Source organism: Neophocaena asiaeorientalis, unplaced genomic scaffold (genome assembly GCF_003031525.2).
Source record: "Neophocaena asiaeorientalis asiaeorientalis breed wild unplaced genomic scaffold, Neophocaena_asiaeorientalis_V1.1 scaffold158, whole genome shotgun sequence".
In the NCBI taxonomy this organism is placed as follows: domain Eukaryota; kingdom Metazoa; phylum Chordata; class Mammalia; order Artiodactyla; family Phocoenidae; genus Neophocaena; species Neophocaena asiaeorientalis.
Window position 1 is genome coordinate 2,400,562 of NW_020174917.1, and position 10,770 is coordinate 2,411,331.

General features: G+C 36.4%; 1 pseudogene; it reads left to right on the forward strand.

Annotated features, from left to right (window-relative positions):
• The first annotated feature begins 890 nt into the window (after window positions 1-890).
• LOC112410036 (histidine triad nucleotide-binding protein 1 pseudogene) lies at window positions 891-3,705 on the forward strand (annotated as a pseudogene).
• Window positions 3,706-10,770: the final 7,065 nt, after the last annotated feature.

Sequence of the window (10,770 nt, forward strand, 5' to 3'; positions counted from 1 at the left end):
AATTAGAAATCCAATTTTTTTTTTTCATTTGCTTCTTCTCCAACCACTTAAAATCCATTCGTCCACTTGGAGATTCTCAAAGGAACATCATTTTTAACACACCAGGGGCTCTTTCAGTTATTGTTCAACTGATAATCCATCATCCCTGTGTATACCACCTCTTCCCTATTCTTGCTTCAGTCTTCTATTGAGAATATGCTAATGAAAAATATTAATCAATATGTTATGAATGTAAAATAAGATAAGCAAAGGCCCTTTTGCTCAGTGAAACCTCTACCAGCTGGCACTGTGATAAATAAAATTCTATCATTAGATCTGTAGTTTTAGTCCTTTCTTACGATTCAAATATGGAAGGAAATGATTACAGGTCAATGTTAATAGGTATCTGTACTGGTTTTTGTTCATTTACTTGTTTATTTGTTTTTAGATCTTTTCCCAAGAGCATATGTTTACAATGAAGAAAGGAAGAGAGCATGATACACCAGAGCAAAGCACCCATGTGTGTGTTGGGAATTGGGAGTAAGTACAGAAGTGAATGAGAGCAGAGCAAGTGAACTGGAGGCCCCGTGACGTTGCTTCCGTTGTAACTGCCAAAGCCATATTCAGCCGCTTCTGACAGCTACATCTCCTCTATTCTCTAGATGGGGGCTGCTCATATAAAGGAAAAAAATAAATTCGAGGTTTGAGGAAAATCAATTATAGGTTTTGTCTGGAGTCTGAGTTTGTTTAAAGAAAAGTTGAAGCTCGTGAGAGTACATGAAGGTGGTGGCAGTATTAGAATAAAAGGGTGTGAATGCTGTCAGAGCATTTTTAGGCATTGGGAAATACAGATAAGCGGTTTAGGAAGGTGCTAAAATTTGGAGACAAATTTGGAAATCATTCACATCGAAATGATCTCCGTTGTTCAGGTGATGGATTCATGTATTATTTACTCCTGGAATGGGAGGAATGCTAAAAATCAAAATGTACTTTAACACTGACTGAGACCTCAGGTCTTGGACTCTGATAGTTTGCTGCCAAATTACTGCTCCAGGAATTTCTGTGTCATTTTGGGCAAGACACTCAAAATATATTAGGCTCAGCAGGAACACTGGTAACATGGAGATAAAAATTATTTCAGAGCTTCAGTTGAGGATTAAGTGGGATAATGCATGTAAAGGCATGAGCAGATGCCTGACATTTACTATGTCCTCGACAAGTGTTACTTAATATTACTATGAATGTTATCATTATTAGCTTATGTACAAAAATTGACAGGCTTGCCTTTCACCAGTTGTTGGTTTCTTAAACAACTATCAGTCACAATCTTCTCCACCGTATACACAGAATACTTGATACAAAATAAGGGGGCTATTTAATGATTTAAAAAGAAAATCAGGAAAAAGCACCTGGTGAATGTTAGTATATTCACAGTCTACAGGAAATTCAATTCAATGAAGAAAAGAAATCCAGCATCAGTCTGGAACAACTGTCAGTCTCCAAAATTGATTTTTGTGAGTGCGGAGCGATAATCTTTTACCCGAGTTTCTTAGAGCGAAAGCTTTACAAGGGGGCTGTCTGATAGTTAAGTCCGTTTTAAAAGATATTTCTGTAAAAACGCTAAAGTGCTTCCTGTCTCCGACTAGTTCTTGCCGAATGACAGGGCACTATTCAGCGTGATGCCTGGAGCTGAAAATGCAGGAAGCTATAGCTCGTTCTTAATGAATAAATCCTGTGTGTTCCTGCTGTCACTTCTGCTAACGCTTTTGTAGAAGCCAAGGCTGGTGCTGTGGTAAACTATCAATAATTAGGACCAAGCGGGTCGGCTATTTTAGTATCTTGACATAGCAGAAACATCTGTTCCTGTATATACTTCTTTTAAAGCACTGAAGTACGACTTGGAAAAAATTAGTTCCTAGAATGTATCATGTTTTTTCAACCAGTGTTTCCTCATGTGAGGAAATAAAACATCCATAAAACAAACTATTTTTGAATAAAATAAAGATAACCCTGTCGTGAGAGGTATTTAATTCTTAAATTATTTATTAACATTGGTTTGAATGTCTTATATTTCAAACTTTATTAGCTGCCATAACAATCTTGGCAATGTATCTACAATATTAGTAGGAAAAAAAGGAGAAATGAGCTGGGAACAAAGAAAAGTAAAAGGGGAAAAAATTTAAGTGCTTTATCTTTTCAGAAAGAATCTAAACTAACCACTCCAGTTTGGAAGGGAAATAGGTTATTATTAAGGAATGTACAAATCAAACACATGCTTAGCAGTTTACATTAATTTTATATAAACCTAGGTGAATTTTATACACATTCATTTTATATAAGTAGTTACAGTTCCCCTTTAAAGACAGAGATGGAAAACAGTAACTAAACACACTTGTCCTCTCATTTTAAAATAACTTTTAATGCTTACTCTTATTCTATTCAAAGTCATGAGCTTAGCCAGTGTTTGCTTTAACTCTTTTTTTGTTTGTTTTTGTTTTTGTTTTTTTTTCTGCTGTACGCGGGCCTCTCACTGCTGTGGCCTCTCCCATTGCGGAGCACAGGCTCCGGACTTGCAGGCTCAGCGGCCATGGCTCACGTGCCCAGCCGCTCTGTGGCATGTGGGATCTTCCCGAACCGGGGCACGAACCCGTGTCCCCTGCATCGGCAGGCGGACTCTCAACCACTGCGCCCCCAGGGAAGCCCTGCTTTAATTCTTAATTGCACCGAAAACTTTTTCTTCACTTAGGTAGTGTCTGCACATTTTGGGAAATTTTGGCTGTGCCACAGATTTTTTTCATACAAAAACTTTCATTAAATAGATGTAACTGTGAAGCAAGCACTACACTTTTTATGAGCATACTTGAACCAATAATCATGTGATTCGTATCCTAAGGAAACTCTATTACTAAACTAGATAAGACAGTTAGGAGAATTCATTTTTACAATAAAGTGTGAGAATAGCTAGGTTAAAGGCATTTACAGGATACGAGGTGAGCACAGAACAGAGGCAGTTAAATCATGTATTAAAGTAAAATTAGAATAGCTCAGATAGGAGAGTAACAGGATATTAAACTAGAGTGTTAGGCACAGTCCTGATCACAGATGGCCTTGCGAGTTAAATGAAAGCACTTGAATTTTGACTAGAAAGCTGAAGGAGGCAGTAAAGAATTTTAATTAGAACTAATGGGTGATCAGATACGCACTTTTAGAAAGTTTACTCCTACTTGGGGGTAGAGGGTAGACATGAGAATGATGAGGTTGGAGGTCGGAGGCCAGTTAGCAGGTTGTTGCTCTAGGTAAATAATAAAGTAAGCCCCTCCCCCACCCAGCCTCCTCCTCCCGACCTTGAGGCGGTGAAGGTAGATGAGATCCCTAAGGCTCAGGCCGTCTGGCCTGGTGGCAACACGATTCCTTCGCAAGGAAATCCCAGCCAAAATCATTTATGAGGATGACCAGTGTCTTGCTTTCCATGACATTTCCCCTCAAGCCCCAACACATCTTCTGGTGATACCCAAGAAACATATATCCCAGATTTCTGCAGCAGCAGACGACGATGAATGTCTTCTTGGATATTTAATGATCATTGGCAAGAAATGTGCTGCTGATCTGGGCCTGAAGAAGGGTTATTGAATGGTGGTGAATGAAGGTTCAGATGGGGGACAGTCTGTCTATCATGTTCATCTCCATGTTATTGGAGGTTGGCAGATGAATGGGCCTCCTGGTTAAGCACGTTGTAGGGATAATTTTCCCTTCTCTATGCAGTGACCAGGCCTGCAAGTTCCAATATGCAAAACAATACCTTTTTTTTTTTGCCTGTGTATGGAGAGATTGCAGAAATAATTTTAAAAACCCCTACATAATAAAAGATATTGTTGCATGGTCTGAAAAAAAATAAAGTATGAATTTCTGGGTTAATGTGGTGGTTTATAATGAGAGAAGACTTGTATAGAAGTTGACTATATATTTGAGAGATCCTTAAAGTATAAACTCATAACTCCTTGATAATGTGGGTGGTGAGGAAGAAGGAGAAGATATGAATAAGCCCTGCATTTCCCAAATTAAATCTTCCTTAAGAATAGAGAGAAACGTCATTGACAAGAATTATTGAATATTTTCTGTATGCCATAAGTGGGATTGTAAATAATATTCAATATTTAAATATGTATGTATTCATGTGGCTTTGAGCGCAAAAATTAAGAACAGTGTTCTAGTTGCCTGTGACTGCTATAACAGACTGCCACAAACTTAATAACTTAAAACCATAGAAAGTTATTATCTTAACAATTCTGGAGTCCAGAATTCTAAGATCAGTACCGTCGGACTGAAATCAAGGTATTGGCAGGGCCATGCTCCCTCTGGAGGATCCAGCTAAGGGGCTGCTCATTGCCTATTCCAGTTTCTGGTGGCTGCTGTCATTTCTTGGCTTGTGGCCACCTCATTCCAATCTTCAAAGCCACCATCTTCTCATCTCTCTCTGTTCTACTTTCACATCACCTTCTTCTTTTGTCTGTGAAATATCATCTTGCCTCTCTCTTATAAGGACACTTGTGATTGCATTTAGGACCTACCCAATAATCCACAATAATATCCCCATCTCAAATCCATAAGATCCCAGGGATTAGGACCTAATGTCTCTGGAGGTCAGTATTCAGCCTACTAAAATTCCTACTGATATAAGTCAAAACAGTAAAATGCAAAGATTAGCTATATTCCTCTGTTTCAAACAAAAATTAACAATTGATAAACTTTGAAAAGAAAGAGACTAACTTTTGTGAAATATTGTATGACTTCATTTGTATGAGGTCCCTAGAGTAGGCAAATTCATAGAGACACAAAGTAGAATAGATGTTATTGAGGGCTGGGGAAGGGATATGGAGAGTTATAGTTTAGTTATAGTTTAATGGGTACAGAGCTTCTGTTTGGGAAGATGAAAAAGTTCTGAAAATAAATAGTGAAGATGGTTGTACAACATTGTGAATGTACTTAACCATACTGAATTATATACTTAAAATGGTATTATGGTATTTATATTTTACCACGATTTTTAAAAAGTTAGAAAAAAATGTGCTCTGCCTTATAAAAAACTTCTGACCCAAGAAGGTCAGAGGTCACAGGTACAAGCTTGTGATTAGGAGTGACTTAATTCTCCCACTGCTCCCTTGACTGAACCTGTAGTGTCACCAACATTACCCTAAATGCATGTTTTGAGAGTTGCTTCCCTGCAAGAGGCCTTGGGGGCCAGGTGGAGGTGGCTGCATAACTTCAAGACAAAATAATGAGCGGAAACAAAAAATAAAACAAAATAAGATAAAAAAGAACAAAAATTCTTTACCACTCCAAATGAGCTGCAAAACAAGTTTCAAAAACACGTGAAAAAATATGACCATAAGAAAACTGTCAATCAGTTGGATGAATTTTAAAATGTAGAACAAACTGGGTGGTGGGGGAAGGTTTAAAATAAATATGTTCAGAGGATTTATACTTCTGACCTTGAGGTAGTAACGGGTGCTGGATTTACATCTTCTCTTTTAAGAATAAGAAAAGAGATAAAAAATATGACACACTAGTTTCCAGACACTGGATAATAAACAGCAAAAGAGAGTGATCCTTGAAGAAAGGAAAGTAATCGACATAGGTGACCACTACAAATGCCCCAGCATAGGACAGTTTTCAGAATGCAATGAAGGCAGGGGAAAATCAAACAGAGCCTGGTTGTCTCACGGAGGTAAAGATCAGAGTTTGGGTAGATCAACTAGCTCGAATTCAGGGGCAGCATAACAGAGAAAAAGGAACTACATCAACAAGGCACTGAAGATCTTCAGAAAGGGCCTCTTGAATTCTGGGGCAAATACTGATCTACAAATGTGAGAGAGAGAGAACTATTCAGGGCCAAAGGGTGGGGTGGAGGGCAACCCAAATGTATAAAACAGGAGGGCAAACAATTCCCTTCATAACATTTGGGTATAAGGTAGAGGCCTCAGAAATGTATCACCTGACCTGCTCATGAAAAATCTATGCAAACCAGAAGGCAATCAAATAATACCTTTGAGATACTGAAAGGGGGAAAAAACTGTCAACCTAGACAGTTTACACACTTAGTAAAAATATCTTTCAAAATTGAAAGTGAAATAAATATTTCCAGACCACCAAAAGGGAGAAAGTCCATCACCAGCAGGCCTATTGTTATATACATATATATACACACATTCGACAGGCAGAAATAAAATTATACTACGTAAAAATATGGAGTTACAAAAAAGTATTAAGGCCCTCCAGGAAAGGTAACTATTTGGGTAAGAGACAAGAAAAATAAGAGTAAATTAACGATGATGTCACAGAAATCAGGAAAAAATAAAGGTGAGAGCAGAGATCAGTGAAAAAAAAAACCAAACTGAAAAACATTAGAGAAAAACTAGTAGTTCTTAACTCTGGTTCTCTGAATAAATGAATACAATTGATAAAATATGTATTCCTAATGATCAAGAAAACAGGAGATACACATTATCAATGTCAGGAATGAAAGAGGTCACATAGCTAGAAACTCTATAGATATCAATAAAAAGAAAAAACTAAGGGAACGTTATAAACAATTTTAAGCCAATAAATTTTGCAACTGTATAAATCCTTTGAAAGAAGTGAAGTATCAAATGTCACTCAAGAATGCAAAAATATGAATGTCCTCTATTACAGGCTAAATTGTGTTATCATCCAACCTCCCCTCCAATTTTATGTTGAAGCTGTAACCCCCAGTACTCAGAATGTGATTGCATTTGGAGACAGGGCCTTTAAGGAGGTCATTATGTTAAAATAAGGTTGTGAGGGTGGGCCATAATCCAATCTGACTGGGGTTGTTATAAGAAAAGGAAATTTGGACATACAAAGAGACACCAGGTGCTTGGACACACAGAGAAAAGACCCTGTGAGGACACAGTGAGAACGTGACCATCTGCAAGCCAAGGAGAGAGGCCTCAAAGGAAACCAAACCTGCAAACACCTTGATCTTGGACTTCCACCCTCCAGACCGTGAGAAAATAAACTTTCTGTTGTTTAAGCCACCCAGTGTGGTATTTTGTTATGACGACGTAGTCCTAGCAAATTAGTACAGCTTCGGATCTATTTAAATTAATTAACTCCTTCTGATTAAAAATACTCTAGGATCAGGTAGCTTCACTTGTAAATTCTTTCAAATATTTAAAGATTAATTGATACTAATTCTACACAAAATCTTCTAGAAAGCAGAAAAGATGGGAACACCTTGCAATGCATTTTATGAGGCCAGCATTACTCTGATACCAAAACCAGAAAAAATCATTCTTGAAAAAGAAAATTTTCAATTTAATATCTTTCATGAATATAAACACAAAGTCCTTAAAAACATTTCAGGAAATCAAATCTACAGGTAAATAAAAAGATATTGTGAAAGGCAAAATGATGGCTCCCACAAATGTCCATGTCCCAATCTCTGGAAACTATTAACATGTTACTTTACATAGCAAAAGAAAGTTTGTAAATTAAGAATCTTAAAGTGGGGAAACGATCTTGGATTATCCAGGTATGCCCAATGTAACCACATGGGCCCTTAACAGGGAAAGAGGGAAACAGAAGAGAGAGGGGGGAGATGTGACTACATAGGGATGATCAGAGAAATGCGAAGTTGCTGGCTTTGAAGATGGAGGATGGGGGACACAAGCTAAGAAATGTGGATGGCCTCTCAAAGCTGGATAAGGTAAGGAAACAGATTCTCCCTCAAAGCCTCCAGACAGGTACATAGCTCTGCCAACACCTTGATTTTAGCCTAGTAAGCCCTGTGTCAAACTTCTAACCTACAGGCTGTAATAATTTGCATTGTTTTAAGCCAGTGAATTTGTGGAATTTGTTTTGAGAAATAATACGGATTTTTATTATATTCAAGTAGGATGTATGCCAGGAATGTTTACAGACTAAACGCAACAATAGCAACTAAAACATAATCACCTCTACAGATACAAAGAAAGTACTTGATGATGTTAACACCCACTCAAAACAAAACTTCTAACAAATGAGAAATACATCTACTAAAAACCTGCAGCCATTGTTATACCTGTTGGTAAAATATTGATTTTTTTAACCCCAGGATCGAGAACAAGGCCAGAATGCTCACTCTCACCACATCTAATCACCATTGCATTGGATCCTAGTCAGTGCAAAAACACAAGAAAGAAAAAAAGAAAAAAAATCATATACTTTTAATAGATGACATCATTTATGTAATCCTAAATAATTTGTTTACAGAACTAAAAAGCTAATGTAGCAAAGCTACAGAAAACAAGTTCATATATAAAATTGACTTGAATTACTATATATTACTGATGAACAGTTGGAAATTAAATTTTTTCAAAAACAATACACTGAAAAAATGAAATATTAAAGGTAGCCAAAGAAATGGAAATAAAGTGACATAATCACTGAATGTAAGTTTTTATTAGAAAAGATGTATTCCATATTTATGGAACAGAACAGATATTTCAGGAAAAAGAACCATTTACATATGAAAAGACACCATAAGAGGTAAAAGTCAAGAAAATTAAAATATTTTTAATATCTAGAGTATGTATAGTCACACACACACACATAACTGCATACAAATCAATAGGAAAAAAGCAACAAGGAAACTCAATACAAAGTTGGGGAAATGACACCAACAGGCATCATTTGTAAAAAAAAAAAATTATAGAAAATAAAATAAGACCAATAAACACAGGATAAAATACCTCATACTACTAGTAAACAGGTAATACAAATTAAAGTAATGTGATACTTTATCATATTCATTTGATAGGTAAAACAAAAAATATCTGGCATGTAGGTAAAGCAATAATAATTTCTATGAATTGTTGATTGAGTGATTGTCAATATCTTGTAAATTTAGAGGTTGTTTACATTGTAACTTTTAGCTTTCTACTTTTAGATATAAAACCTAGATCCCAAGGCTCTAGCATATGTGCAAAAAAAAAAAGATATAAAACCTAGATCCCAAGGCTGCAGCATATGTGCAAAAAAAAAAAAAAAGCCATGTACATGATTATTCAGTAAAATCTCAGTTTGGTTTTTTTTTATATATAAATTAATTATTTATTTATTTTTGGCTGTGTTGGGTCTTTGTTTCTGTGCGAGGGCTTTCTCTAGTTGCGGCAAGTGGGGGCCACTCTTCATCGCGGTGTGCGGGCCTCTCACTGTTGCAGCCTCTCTTGTTGCGGAGCACAGGCTCCAGACACGCAGGCTCATTAGTTGTGGCTCACGGGCCTAGTTGCTCCACGGCATGTGGGATCTTCCCAGACCAGAGCTCAAACCCGTGTCCCCTGCATTGGCAGGCAGATTCTCAACCACTGCGCCACCAGGGAAGCCCCCTCAGTTTGGTTTTAATAGTGAAAAATTGTAATCATCTAGATGTCCATCAACAGCAGAAAGGATAACTGATATGCAATGTATTAATATAACCAATGTAAAATAATTTAAATGAGTGAACTAGCAGTATGTATATGAACATGGACAAATTTTAGAGGTATAATTTTTAGTGCCAAAAAGCAAAATGAATAATAATTTATACAATATACTATTCTATAAGTTTAAAAATATTCAAAATAAAACTCAGTATTGTTTATGGCTATATAAATGTAGTATAGTAAAAGTATAAAAGATTTTCATCAGAATGAAAATCACCAAATTCAGATTACTGAATACCTCAGAGGAGAGATGGAGGGAAGTAAATCAGGGAGGGATAAACAAAAGATGAAAATAGATTCAAAACAACTAGGGCAAAATGTTAAGGTATCCTGATCCTGGGTGGGTTTATAAAATAAAGTTTATAATATTTTTCTTTACACTTCCCAGCATGTTTGAATTATTTAATGATAAGATAGACCATATAAAAGAGAAACTGCTATTATCTTTATCAAGTAGCTTAAGGTTGACTTTCTTCATCTTACTAATAATGTACTAATTCATGAGTTCACAGCTAAATGAGACAGCACTGCATGACAGTTAAACCTGTTCTTATCCAATGTACTGTTTTTACTGTTATATGAAATAGGTTTCACTGAGAGTTGGTCAACTGTAAAATTATAGCCGTTGAGGATAAAGAACTATATTGGATTGTATTAAACCTAAGTCATACTTTGTGTGCATAACCTTTTGCCAGCTGCCTATCTCCATTTCCTCTGACTTTAGCACCCTCTTCAGACAGCAGTTCTGAACGTTTCTTTGAAAGCCCAGAAACTTGTTTTCCTGGCACGTGAGACAAGAGAATCTGTTTACATGTGGATGACTTATTGACAATTATTTTAATATCACTTATAAAAATTCCTTTGTGGATCTATGTCTTTATCTGAACCAAGCTTCCGCTATCCTGGTAATTCCAATGCTGAGATGGAAAGCCTCTGTTAAATTGTGAAAGCACATCTGACTGCTATCCTCAACATAAAAATTATTGTTGGTAAGTTCTTGTTCCAGAAACCAAAAGATAGTCCATGTGGAATACGTATATTTAGTTGCCTATGAAATGAGTTACTGTACTGAATCAGTTAAGGAATGTAACAATGGGTTTTAACAAAATGTAAGGTTGCTATACTTGTTTCATTTGATGCCCAGTGATTCTATTATGTTCTTTAATAGTTTGGAAATCTGGGTTTTAATATTCTCTTTATTTCCTTACTCTGGGACTTTAAATCTCTAAACTGGGGGCAATAATATTTACCTGATTTCAGAAAGCTTTGTAGTGTTTTGATATCTCTGATTCTCTCATAATAGTAATCT